The 13889-nt window shown below is 48.0% G+C and overlaps 1 protein-coding gene across 1 annotated transcript in view; it reads right to left on the bottom strand.

Annotated features, from left to right (window-relative positions):
* The window catches only part of MGAT4A (alpha-1,3-mannosyl-glycoprotein 4-beta-N-acetylglucosaminyltransferase A), a 153710-nt gene that overhangs the window by 67556 nt on the left and 72265 nt on the right, over positions 1-13889 (bottom strand). The window lies entirely within an intron of this gene.

Genomic DNA, 13889 nt, shown 5'->3' with positions numbered 1-13889 from the left:
TGCTGCCAAGTTTGATGGCTGCAAGCGGCTAGCTGTGGCCACCGTGCGCATACAATGTAATTACAGGCTGTCAGTGGCTTCAGCTATTCGTGGCTTTTTGTGCAGCCAGGGGTAACCAGTCATGATTGCAGCTGCATACACACAAAGTGCATCCACTGCAGGCAATCGCTGGCTCTGTAAACCGTCAATAATAGCTACAGCTGCCGACAGCCAGTCCTTACAGTGTAGGGGCTTGGCGGCCACAGCTAGCAGCGCAAAGCTGATTTGTACTGGAGCAATACACTCATGTGAATGTACCTTAAGTTAGCATTTTTACAGCAGCCACCAATCTAAGAGGGCATTCCCCACACCAGCTACCAACGTAAGAAAGAATTCTTCCCACCAGCCACCAATGTAAGAGAGGTGGCCAAGATATATTTGCTGAACTGCAGTTGAGAATGTCAGGTCATCATTCTGCAAAATGCTTTTCCAACATATCTTTTGCTAATATCAATTTTGTGTGTATGAGGTTCATTAAAGAGGATTCCTCAAAGCGTGGAGAAGAGTAAAGTTTTGTATCTGTCCCAAGTGGGGAGATTTCTCCCCACTTTCTATATGGTCCCATGGGTATAGTAAGATCTCCTGATAGTACAGAGTCGTGGGGGGCACTCTGCACATGCACAATTTGGTTTGTATTACTAGAGTGTTTTTTGTTTTTGTTTCTGGGAGGATGCATGTGATGAGCAGAGCAGAATGAAAACTCCTCCTACAAGCTTTAACCAAACACTGATAGATGTCAAAAGACTGCTATATACTGCTGATGAGAAAATAATTATTTAGCCGTTTATATTCACTAAAATAATTGCATTTCCATGTTCTGTGTACTGTGGGAGACCAGATATAGTGAATGCAGGGTCCTGGGTTTATTAACACTACTGATTGGAGATTCCCCACACATTTTTGAGCACATGGGAAAGGAGGCAAGAAAAACTTTCCCTAGCGGGGATCTTAACAAAATTAAAAAAAATATATGACAAGTGTTCTAAACCTCCCCCATTCTATCCAAAATGTAAAACACATGTAGCTGGAACTTTGAAAAACTAACATTTAATGAATTTGTGTGATTACCAGTGTGTATCTTTCTGAACACCTTTTATTTGTAGCAATAGCTAAAACATAAAAAAAAGGTTTAAAAGAATGCATTGAACAGTCTACAGGGAGCCTCTGCTATATGTCACATAGAAAATCAGTGGCCTGTATATAACATGACATGTGCAGAGACATGCAGTCTCCAGACGGCATACTCTGCAGGCACATAGCAGCCCCATTCTCTTTACCATCTCCAAACATCTCTCTTCCCCCTTAATAGACATAATAAAAATGTAAAACACAAGACTGCACTGTACACTGTATTCGCTATATAAAAATAAGAAGTATGTATCTCTAACACACATTTTGTTTAAAAGGATGTATACCGTCTTCATCATTTATTTAGATATAACATGCAAATACGATTGCCCTTAAAGCGGTTCTTCAGCCTTTGTACAAAAAAATATTTTTTTTTGAATAAAAGCACACTTACCTGTCCAGGGATCCCGCGCTGTGCTCATCCCTGAACCGGTCTTTGGCACTCAGATGCCAACATGTTTACTGTTGGCAGCCAGCTGTGACTCCTTGTGGCTTTACAGTCAGCTGCCCACTGCCCATCTGCGAGCCACGACTGTGCTTTGTGAATACTCCCACTTTCTCAAACCTGTGACATGTGCCAGGCGGTTGCTGGCAGGGGGAAAACTTCCAGTGGATCGCCACGGTGATACAAACAAAAGTGGAAGGGGGTACCTGTCAAAACCAGGTACCTGCTTCCCCTCCCCTAAAAGTGCCAAAATAGGTGGGGGGAGGGGAAGGGTATAAAGTGGAACTGTCCCATTAGGGCGAAGTTCCGCTTTAACCACTTACGGACCTCCCCATGCCGATATACGTCCTAATTTTGAAGAGGAATATGGTTGTTATGGCAGCAGCTAGCTGCCATAACCCTGGTATCCTCTTCTTCGGCTTGCAGTCCGCTTTCCGATAAGAGTGGTCTTTATGGTGGATTCGCCGTGAGATCACTTTTATCGGTTGGGGAATAGTTTACATCCCTTGTAATAGGAATAAAAAGTGAAAAAATTTAGCTTTATTTTTCGAGGCCGGTATGAACATTTGGGAGCGAAACCTTAAATATGGCCGACAGAGGTTTAGACAGATCATCGTCCCTGAGCAGAGTCTCTAGCCTCAAGGTGTAGAACGCCACTGGGGTGTTTCCAAATTGTGATCGAAAGGCATGGTTAAGTTGTAGGAATCTGAATAAATGTGAGTTAGGCAAGGCATACTGTTGCTTCAGCCTGTCAAAGGTCTGTATTTTGCCCTCAAAACAAAGTTGCTCAATATATTTGATACCCTTGCTGGCCCATACACTAGGGTCAGGAATAGAGCCAAATTCCGGTAAATTCGGGTTAAACCAAAGAGGACTATGCGGAGAGATGTGCCCCGAAGGTACTGGGCGCATCGAGTTAGCTATGTTCCATGCCTTCACAACCGCCCGCATTGCAGCAGTAAGAGGGAACGGGGCCCGAAGACCACGATACATTAAGTTTCTCAGTGCCTCATATGACCCCAACCACGCCGCCTCCAGAACCACCGCCGCATTGGACTCATCTGAAACCAGCCAATTGTGGGCATGGGACAGAAGGGCCGCCACATAATAGGAGTGTAGGTCCGGGCAAGCTAAACCACCCTCACCCCAAAGCCTCTGCAACACCATCAGCTTAAACCTCGGCTGTCCAGCGCCCCAGAGAAACGACACCAGAATAGAGTTGATCATGCAGAATATTTTTTTAGGAATCCAGATTGGAGCATGTCTGAGAACATAGAGGAAAGCAGGCAAAAGCTTAATCTTAAATAAATTAATCCTCCCAATCAAGGTGAGAGGGAGATGCGACCATGCCTTCAGTCTAGTCCTCATCATCTGCACCAATGGATCCAGATTAAGGGCACAAAAATCAGAGGTAGAGGAGGAAATATAAATTCCCAAATATTTGATTGTGTCCGTCCACATTAATGGTAGGTCAGGATCCGCTGCCGCTTTAGCCCCCCTGTCTACGGACATGATTTGAGATTTGTCCCAATTTACCTTCAACCCCGAAACAAGCAGTGAAATGGGAAAGAATGAGCAGCGTCTCCTGGAGAGACTGGGCAGGGTCACTTAAAAAGAGTATGAGATCGTCTGCATATAAAGCTACCTTTTCCTGTATGGAACCCACCCGTATCCCACGAACCCCCTCCGCCTTCCTGAGGGCCGACGCAAGTGGCTCCATCGCCAGGGCAAAAAGAGCCAGCGATAATGGGCAACCCTGCCTCGTTCCCCTCCGAACAGCGAAAGGCGCTGACAAGGTGCCACCTATCTTAATCTGTGCCGAGGGCTCCTTATATAAAACGTGAATCCATTTACGAAATTCCTCTCCAAAACCCATAACCTCCAGTACCAGGGACATAAACTGCCATGCCACAGAATCGAAAGCTTTTTCGATATCCAATGTCACTATTACCCTCGTGGAAGACTCAGTGGTTGGCAACTGCAGATGAGTAAATACTCTTCGCAAATTTATGTCCGTGGACTTCCCTGGCATAAATCCGGTCTGGTCTATATCAATCAGGGATGGCAGGACCGTTCGTAACCTGTTGGCCAGAATTTTCGTCAAAATCTTCAGGTCAAAATTTAGCAGGGAAATCGGTCTATAGGAAGCACAGAGGGAGATGTCCTTGCCAGGCTTGGGAATAAGCACTATGTGTGCTAGATACATGGACGGAGGGAGTGCCATCTGAGTTTTACTGTCAGAGAATACCTTCAACAATTTGGGAGCGACCAGTGGGGCATAGAACCTGTACCACTCGCCAGGTAGGCCATCGGGTCCAGGTGTCTTCCTGCCAGGAAATGAGCAAATTGCCTCCTCTATTTCCTCCAAAGTAAAATCCTTGTCTAGAAATGCACAATCCTCATGTGATAGAGTGGGCAAATCCAGAGAGGAGAGAAACTCCCTCTGCTCTTCCACCGACCCCCCTGGGACTTCAGCATACAGCTTTTCATAAAAGGCTCTAAATTCAGTAAGTATCAGATCAGGTGCGGACACTAACTGACCATCAGACCCTCGGATCTCCGAAACCACTGTCTGCATTTTAGAGTCAGCCACTAAATTCGCTAGAAGCTTACTGTTTTTGTCCCCAGATTCAAAGATTTTCCCCGCCAAGGACTTCAAATCTAAATGAGTAGCCTCAGCAAGGTGAAGGGACAAGGCCCGTCGTGTCTCAGCCAGCCGAGTAAAGCACTCCAAGGTCGGCGAGTCTGAAAATGCCTCAGCCGACTCGGCCTCGCCCCCCTCGAGCGTTCACATCTGGGATGACAGCTCAGAGCGGATCGCCTTAATAGCCGAAATATATTCTCCTCTGGTGTTGGCCTTAAAGGCATCCCAAACCATCTGTGCCGAGGTAGAACCTTCGTTCAACTCCCAGTATTGTTGCAGTTTAGGAGCGACCTCCTCCCTCACCCGCAAGTCCTGCACCCATTTGGGCGCCAGGCGCCAACAGGCATTACCCCTGGCGTTCGACAACTGTAAGGTCACCTCCAAAGGTGCGTGGTCAGAGAGACCTGCAGGCAAATACAGTGCCCCCCTCACCGACGTCAGGGCCCCAGAGTTGCCGAAGGCCATGTCTATCCTGGAGCCCGATTTATGTGTGGAAGAGTGGAAAGAGTAGGCCCTAGCATCAGCATGCTTCCATCTCCAGATCGCAGTATAATCAAAAGTTTTAGCCCATTGCAGTAGCTCTGGTGAATATACCCTATTTGGGTTGGACGAATCCAGGGATGGATCCAAGATGGAATTAAAATCTCCTGCTATATACAACCTGGAGAATTGGAGGGGAGCCAGCAGTTCACTAATCCTATACAAGATCTGTGGATGGAAGGGCGGGGGGGGGGGGGGCAGGTATACATTGACGAAAGCATAGACCACCTGGCTAATCTCTAAAAACAGGATAATGAATCTGCCTCCTTGATCATTGTGCAGGCGAACAACCTTATAAGCTAGAGACTTACTTAGCAAGATGGCCACACCCCTCGCATAACTAGAATACGTAGCATGGAATGCTTGTCTCACCCAAGGCCTGCGCAGTGCCAGTATTTTATTCCCCAGAAGGTGAGTCTCCTGGAGAAAAAGGACATGGGGTCTATGACTATTCAGGTATTTAAACATCAAGGCCCTCTTAACCTTATCATTAAGACCCCGAACATTCCAAGACACCAGTCTCAAATCCATTGAAACAGTTGGTAACATGTTATAGCATAGCAATACCTGCACAATGTCCCCTTAACCTGCCAGTGAGCATGATACCTGGAAGTATAACATACAAAACAGATGCGATAATCAGTGGATTCAGAGTGCACAGTGAAAAAAGAAAAAAAGAAGAGATTATTAAAACAACAAAAAAGAAGAAAAAGAAAAAAGATAACCCGCAACTCCCTACCGGCCAGGAGTGCCCTAATTGGGAAACTAAAAAACAAATGGGCACTAAAAAACATGGCCAGTTTAATACCCAAAACCTAACCAAAACTTAAACCTCCAGACTTTTAACAAAAAAAAGTTCCGAAGCCGCGGCCCCTCTAAGCCGCTTACTCCTCGTCAAGGCAAAAAAACCCTCCTGTGATGAGGGGGAAGAACTAATAAGTCCTTAAGTGTCCTGTATCTGGGGAGCTCCACGTGAAAAGGAAGTAGCTAAAAGGACAAAACCTATGGCAAAAAAAAAAAAAAAAACACAATGCAGATTCAGGAAGGATCAACTTGAGCGATGGCAAGGCACCTCAAATGCCCTACGAAAGGTGGAGGTCAGTACGTCATCCGCTGGCATTGAGGACGAAGGTGCGCCCGCCCATCCAGTGGGTAAGTAGTATCCTGTGAGTCCCGCAGCAACAGTAGCAACAAACAGCTAGCAAACACAAAAAGTCAGGGAGCCCATATCAGGATAATAATCCAGGCAAGCAGTACCCCCCGTCAACGTAGGGATAGCGGTAAAAGATTAACGTAGAGCGATCAGCCAGTCATTTGCTTTCTCAGGCGTGTCAAAGAACTTCACCGATCCATTATAAAGGCACCCGAAGGCGGCTGGGGTATAACATGCTGTATTTAATATCCTTTTCCCGTAGGTGCCTGCGAACATCATTAAAAGGACTTTCTCTTGCGCTGCAAGTCTGCCGAGAAGTCCGGGAACAGTAGGATTGAGGAGTTTCCATATGGTAGAGAAGGGTGTTTACGAGCTGCCGAAAGGATCCTGTCCCGATCCCTAAAATTCAAGAAGCGGACCAAGAAGGGTCGGGGATTTGCCCCGGGGATGTAACGTCCTGTAGGGACACGATGAGCACGCTCAACAACATACGTCGGGGAAACTTCCGCGAGGCTCAACAGCTTCTTGAAAAAGTCTTCCGCAAACTCCGCTGGCCGGTCACCCTCCTCACCCTCCGGCAGACCTAAGACACGGATATTGTTGCGTCTTGCTCTGTTCTCCGCATCATCAGCTTTAGCGACGAGCAATTGTACCGTGCGTTGCAGGTCCGCTATGTTGTTGGTATGGGTAGCTGTGAGGTCCTCAGCTGCAGAGATTCGTGATTCTGATTCAGTCAGCCTGCCCCTGATCTTATCCAGGTAATTTCTAATGAGATTACATTCTGCTGCAAGGTGGTCTATTCGTACCAGTATAGAGGTTTTACTTTGTTCAATAGCAGCTAGGATCACCGCAGTACCGTCCTGGGAGTAAGAGGAAGAACCGGACTCCATGGCTAGTTCCGCAAGCAGCGACTGCACTCTCCCAATAAGAGAGGGATCTGGCTGAGCGGGCGGATCAGGAGCAGGACAGCTCAGTGCAGAAGAGCTCTTAGGCCGGTGCTTAGGGCCCATGAAGGGGATTTGGGCTGTAGACGTCCGTGAGCCTCCGCTCCTCACAGTTGCAATCCTTTGGCAGCAAGGCACAGTCAGTGACACTATATGGCAGGGCCCAGGGAGCTGGATGGATGGATGCACTGTCTGTCAGAGAAGAATAGTTGTCGGGCCCTCAGTCTGTGCACCAGAACGGCCCCCCCTAAAAGGGGTAACAGTGTCCAGCAAGAGCTGAAGAGAGCTGTGACCAAATTGCAGGGGTCAGGCCGACCACCTCACTCCCCCTCCAGCCACTGGGAAAAGGGCTGCAAGTGACTCCCAGGCTGTGTTAGGCCGCACCAGGCCAGGGCAGCTATGGTGGTTCCACAGCCCCCCACTAGCTCCAGCTAGGATGGTCAGGTAGGTGACAGTCCCCCACCGGCCGACAGCCGTCTCCGCCGCTCCGCTGGCCGATCGCGGCGCTCCCCTGCCGGCCGGCCGTCTAGGAAAGTCCGGTCCGTGGCAGGCTTCACTAGGCCGCGCTAGGCCTCAGGCCCGAAAATCAGCGCCGGCGTTCCGCGGAAGAACAGGACAGCCCAGGGGCACAAGGGGGTGGTGGATGGATGGAGAGGAGCCTCTTACCTCTCCCACAGGCCCCGGATCAGACCCAATTGCCCCGCACAGGCCGGGAAGATGGCGTCAGGCACGAGGAGGATGAGCAGCCGTATCCCGGGCTCCACGGTCCCACCGCTCCACAATTGCCCCTGAGGATGCAGTGCAGTAGGGCAGTAGTCCCTCTGGCCGACAAATCGCTCCGTTTGGGCCTCTAGATTCACAGGATGGCACAGGATTAGAATTCAGACGGCCGGAGCTCCCCAAACACACGTCTGCTCTCACTTACATCCGGACACGCCTCCCGTAGCCTGGCTTTCTTTGTCGTCGCCGCCCGGGGGTCTTCTTCCGACTTCGGGGTCTTGTCCCGCTCTTCGGTTCTTCTGGCCGGGCCTCCGCTATAACTAGCGTTGGCCGGGTCTTCTGCTGCCGCCAGCTTCTTCTCTTCTTCCTTGCGATGTTGACACAACGCAACTTATATAGGGCCAAGGGGCGGGGTCACCGAGTGATGTCACATGTTGACCCCCGCCCCTTATGATGTCGCAGACCCAGAGGATGCTGGGACTGTGACATCATAAGGGGGTGGGGTCACCATGTGACATCACCCGTGACCTCAGAAGAAGAAGAAGACCGGGCCAACGCTAGTAAAAGAGCTATAAGAAGATAGCGGAGGCCCGGCAAGAAGAACCAAAGAGCGGGACAAGACCCCCGAAGTCGAAAGAAGACCCCCGGACGGCGGCGACGAAAAAGAAAGCCAGGTTCCTCCACTAGTAAAAGAGCAAGCAGAAGACAGCGGAGGAGTCTGGTGAGAAGACCCCCCAAGACGGAAGAAGAGAAGACCGGAGCTGTCTAATAAATTATTTTAAAAACTTGTGTTTTTTTTTATTTACACTTTTTTTCACCAGGTGTATGGGTAAGGGTATATCGTACCCCATACTCATTCACATAGGGTGGGGGGCCGGTATCTGGGGGCCCCCTTATTAAAGGGGGCTCCCGGATTTCGATAAGCCCCCAGTCTGCAGACCCCGACAACCAATGGCCAGGGTTGTCTGGAAGAGGCCCTTGTCCTCATCAACATGGGGACAAGGTGCTTTGGGGGGGCCTGGTATGGCTCAGGAGGGGGGGGGGGCGCTCGCTCGTCCCCACCCCCTTTCCTGACCAGCCGGGCTGCGTGCTTAGATATGGGTCTACTATGGACTTTGGAGGGACCCCCACGCAGTTTTTTTTGGCATAGGGCTTCCCCTTTAAATCCATACCAGACAACGGGGCTAGTGAGGTGTCAATCTCGCTGATGGAGGCAGCGACATTCACTTCCTGCGCTAGTCCCGTGTACCTGGAGCCACGTTCAAAATGAACGGACTTTTCTCCGTGTGTGGGCAAGTCCGTTCATTTCAAAAGTCCAGCGGACTCCCGTCATAGTCCGGCGGGTTGTCCGCCAGACCTAGTCCGGTCGTGTGTGGGCAGGTCCGCTCGTTCGGAAAGTCCGGCGGAACTCAGCTGAAAAGTCTGGCAGTTTGTCTGCCAGATTAAGTCAGCCAGATAGTCCGATCGTGTGTATGTGGCATCAGTGACACTTTTTGGGGACCAGTGACACCAATACAGTGATCAGTGCAAAAAACAAAAATGCACCGATCATTGCATAAATGACACTGGCAGGGAAGGGGTTAACCACAGGGGCAATCAAAGGGTTAAATGTGTTCCCTGCGTGTTTCTGTGTGGGGGACCTACTGACAGGAAGACACAGAGATTGCTGTTCCTGATTACTAGGAACAGACGATCTCCATGTTCTTAAAAAGAACTGAAAACAAAAAGATTGGACTTTAAAGGCTCACTGGTAAACCATATAAAAATAATTCCATTTTATTTAGTACATAGATAAGAAACATAATTGCATATAAATACATATAAAATTCTATGGAGCTAGAAATTATACACATCAAATACATCAAAATACATAGCTACATCGAAAGGACAGTAAATGGAAATTCCTGTAATAGTCTCCACATACAGATGTGAGTATAAGAAAACTGTGGGTCAGGGTATGAGTCCGGCCACAAGGTATGCATTTAGTCGCTCGACATGTTGGGTGTAGAGATACGCTTCTTCAGGAGCATAAAAATCATAGTATTCATTTGCAGAAATAGTAAGCAAGCTATAATGCACATGGATACTAGTTATTATACAAATGCTGGTAGTAGTTGCCAGCATGTATGTGTACAAAAGTCTGTTTGCACATGCTAATTGGATGCTAGGAGTTCTATCCATGCTATACATCGCGGGTCTATAGCTTTGTGAGGTTTAGCCTCTGCGAGCCCTTAGCCTGCTTTCCTATAATGTGCAAACAGGCTTTTGTACACATACATGTTGGCAACTACTACCAGCATTTGTATAATAACTAGCAGTGTGTCAGCGCCCACATCCTTTTGGATATAAAAAAAAATAGAAATTTTTTTAAAAGCTGCGCCAACAAAGAAAACAGTTTATATTAGCAACCCTAACGAATATTGTGATTTCCCAACTGGAGAGGAACGAACAAAGTTCATCAAAAGTCCATAAGAAATCCTCAGTTGCGATCCTTATCAGAACACCACGGTGATTCCACTCAAAAAAATGCACACAAGTGCCCGTCACCAAGAAGTGAGTGCGCTTACCAGATGGAAGCTTAATCAAAGCCTTGTATGCAAATCCTCAGTATCCTCCTCCTTACAACTTGTGTTCATAGATCAGCTAACCACAGTGAAAGGCAGCGTTCACATAAATCGGTATCTCGTTCAGCAAACCCAAAAATTAATTGTCATTTGCCTTTGCAGGATTGAAAACGTTGGGACCCAGATCCGAGTGCCATTGTCAAGTGCGATTGGTTTTTTCCTTCCTTATCCGGGTTCCAGATCTATCTTAAGACTGAGCCCAGCGAGTACACAATCCAGAAATTGACCTTTTCACACTCTGTGCTGAGGTGTCTGACTCCAGTATATATGCAGTGGGTGGAGTTTAACTGGATAATGACCATTCTCATTCTGATGACGATGGGGGTGCTGTGCTGCACTCCTTCCAGCAGATCCACTTAGTGTGATAGCTGGACTGTCCTGAGTAGTGGCCCCTGACTGCCTGCGCCTCCTGCATCTCCTCCTCTTCTGAGCCTCCTGTGAGCCTATCCTCCGGGCTGCCCTTGCTGCTCAACTTCCCCGCGGCCTCCGTCTGTGAGGCCGCCCACTCACTGAGTGGAGATGGTACTCGGAGCTGTGTGCCGTCATCCTGCTTTCACTCTGAGGCCTTTGCTGCCTGCTCCCCACCACCATACCTGGACTCCATGACCCAATGGGTCAGGCCACCCCTGCCTCCGACCCTCGCTAAACACCTGTAGTGGGGAGATGGATGCACAGCCGACCGCACCACAAGGTTGCCTAGACTCCCGGATCTCCTGGAACCCGCCTGCCCCCCCACACCATGCCCCTGGCAGTGCCCCTGACTAATGTGCACTCAAGGCCGACGCCTACCTTGCCTATAGGTAGCGCCAGCCCTATTTACAGAGATCTATCTATGAATGACTGAATGAACTACAAGTCCCGTCTTCCACCACGGCATGCAGCTTGCAGTTCTCAAAGGACTATGAGTACGCTGATAAGAGTACTTGTAGTATAGTCACACTTCCTCTAGCTTTATAACTGAAAGCCTGTACAGAGGAGGGAGAGTATGCAGGAGCCTGACATTGCACCCGTTATCCAGTGAGGTCCAGGGCAAGAATTATTGCTCTCACTCTACCGATCGCGGCGATAACTCACATGTGTTGTTTGAACACCATTTTCATATGCGGGCGCTACGCACGTATACGTTCGCTTCTGCGCCCGAGCCCGGCGGGACTGGGCACGTTTAGAAAATAATGTATTATTATTATTTATTTTACCTTTTATTTTTACACTGTTTAAAAAAAAAAAAAAAAATGTCACTTTTATTCCTATTACAAGGAATGTAAACATCCCTTGTAATAGAAAAAAACATGGCAGGTCCTCTTAAATATGAGATCTGAGGTCAGAAAGTAATCAGATCTCATATTTAGACTAAAATGCAATAAAAAAAAAAATTGTAATTTAAAAAAATCGTTAAAAAAATTGTTCCTTTAAGAGCTATGGGCGGAAGTGACATTTTAACGTCACTTCCGCCCAGCAATTGTATGGAGACGGGTGGGAGCCATCTTCCCCTCATTCGTCTCCATACTGAGCTAGCAGCAGGACGCGATCGCCTCCGACGCAGCCAACAGCTCCAGTAAGCGGCGGAGGGCGTCGGATCGCAGCAGGAGGGGGGCTCCTCTTCCGCCACCGATAAAAGTGATCTTGCGGCAAATCCGCCAGAGGGACCACTTTTATCTTGTAGCAGACCGCCTGCTGAAGAAGGAGATACCTGGGTTATGGCAGTAAGCTGCAGCCATAACGACGAGATCCTCCTTCAAACCGCTGCCGTAAAACTGCGGTGGGCGGTCCATAAGTGGGGGGGAAAAAAAGAGCAAGAATCTGAAAAAAAACATTTCTTTTGAAGTTGGATCAGTAATATTTTGAACACAAGTACCATTACTGTGGGGAAAACATTTTATTCTGCTGCTTTTTCTATTTACTGCAACATTAAAATTCAATTTTTGGTACAAAGCATGTTAGTTGTTATTTACAAAAGAAATATAATTTCATTGCATACATTTAATTTTTCTCATAATGCATCAGTAATTTAAAATAGAACAGATATACCCTAAACCACATATTTTTAACAGTAAATCTTTTCAGATAATAATGTATATATGTGCCTTATAATATTTTTTTTTTTCAACAAATAATTTAAAATGAGAAGAAACATGGAACAGGAGACGACAATGTTAAATAGTGCTTATACATGTTGAAATTAATGGGTTAAGTAGTAGAATTTTTTATTATTATATTATAACTTTATTAGCTTTTAGACAATCCCTGAAAACACTTCTCTTCAAAGAAGCCTACCCTACCCACACCTAACTGTATTTTCATTTTCTCCATCAGCTCATCCCTCACAGTTATTACCTTTTGTTTCAACTTGACCCTCCCTTCTAGATTGTAAGCTCTAATGAGCAGGGCCCTCTGATCCCTCCTGTATTGATTTGTATTGTAAGTGTATTGTCTGCCCTCATATTGTAAAGCACTGCACAAACTGTTTTTTACAATATAAATCCTGAATAATAATAATAATAATAAAATAAGTGCATGTCCTGGTAAATTACCGTATATACTCGAGTATAGGCCGACCCGAATATAAGCCGAGGCCCCCAATTTACCCCCAAAAAAACTGGCAAACTTATTGACTCGTGTATAAGCCGAGGGTGAGACATGCCTGTCCATCCCTGTGTGTGTGTCCGTCCATCCCTGTGTGTCCGTCCATCCCTGTGTGTCCGTCCATCCCTGTGTGTCCGTCCATCCCTGTGTGTCCGTCCATCCCTGTGTGTCCGTCCATCCATCCCTGTGTGTGTCCATCCATCCATCCATCCCTGTGTGTGTGTGTCTCCATCCATCCATCCATCCATCCCTGTGTGTGTGTGTGTCTCCATCCATCCATCCGTGTGTGTGTGTGTGTGTGTGTGTGTGTGTGTGTGTGTGTGTGTGTGTGTCCAGCCTACCTGTGTCCCGAGCCTTTGTCCCGAGCCTCCGTCCCGTGCCTTGCCTCCTTGCCTCCGTCCCGTGCCGTGCCTTGCCGCCGTGCCTTGCCTCCGTCCCGTGTCGTGCCTTGCCTTGCCTTGCCTCCGTCCCGTGCCGTGCCTTGCCTTGCCTCCGTCCCGTGCCCTCTTCGTCGGCGCCTCGGCGGCCATTGTAAAATTCAAAAGCCTCCGCCTTCGCCTGTGATAGGCGGAACACTGAATTTCCCAGCAGCCTGTGTTCCGCCTATCACGGACATCGTATCATCCTCGTCCGTAGTACGAGGATGATACGATGTCCGTGATAGGCGGAACACAGGCTGCTGGGAAATTCAGTGTTCCGCCTATCACAGGCGAAGGCGGAGCCGGAGGCGCGGCTTTTGAATGATAGAATGGCCGCTGTCTGTCTGCTCGACACGCTGATCGAGCGGGCAGACAGCGATGACTCGAGTATAAGCCGAGGGGGGCACTTTCAGCCTCAAAAAAGAGGCTGAAAATCTCGGCTTATACTCGAGTATATACGGTAAGAGTTAATTCCCTGTGCACACAAACATTCCTCTCTCACTCCCAGATCAGTCAGACAGGGAACTCAATAGATAAGACAGCTACTGTATTACTTTTGTTTTGGTTTACACCTGTTAAACTGAATGCTCACTGTGATTGGCTGTCAAAGTGATCATTCAATGAGGAAGGCTTCGAACTGGCTCCCCAGG

The sequence above is a fragment of the Lithobates pipiens genome, unplaced genomic scaffold (genome assembly GCF_037356315.1).
Source record: "Lithobates pipiens isolate NorthernLeopardFrog02 unplaced genomic scaffold, aLitPip1_a1.2 Scaffold_16, whole genome shotgun sequence".
NCBI classification, from domain to species: Eukaryota; Metazoa; Chordata; class Amphibia; order Anura; family Ranidae; genus Lithobates; species Lithobates pipiens.
The sequence above is the reverse complement of the archived record's forward strand: the minus strand, read 5'-3'. Positions and strand labels throughout refer to the sequence as shown.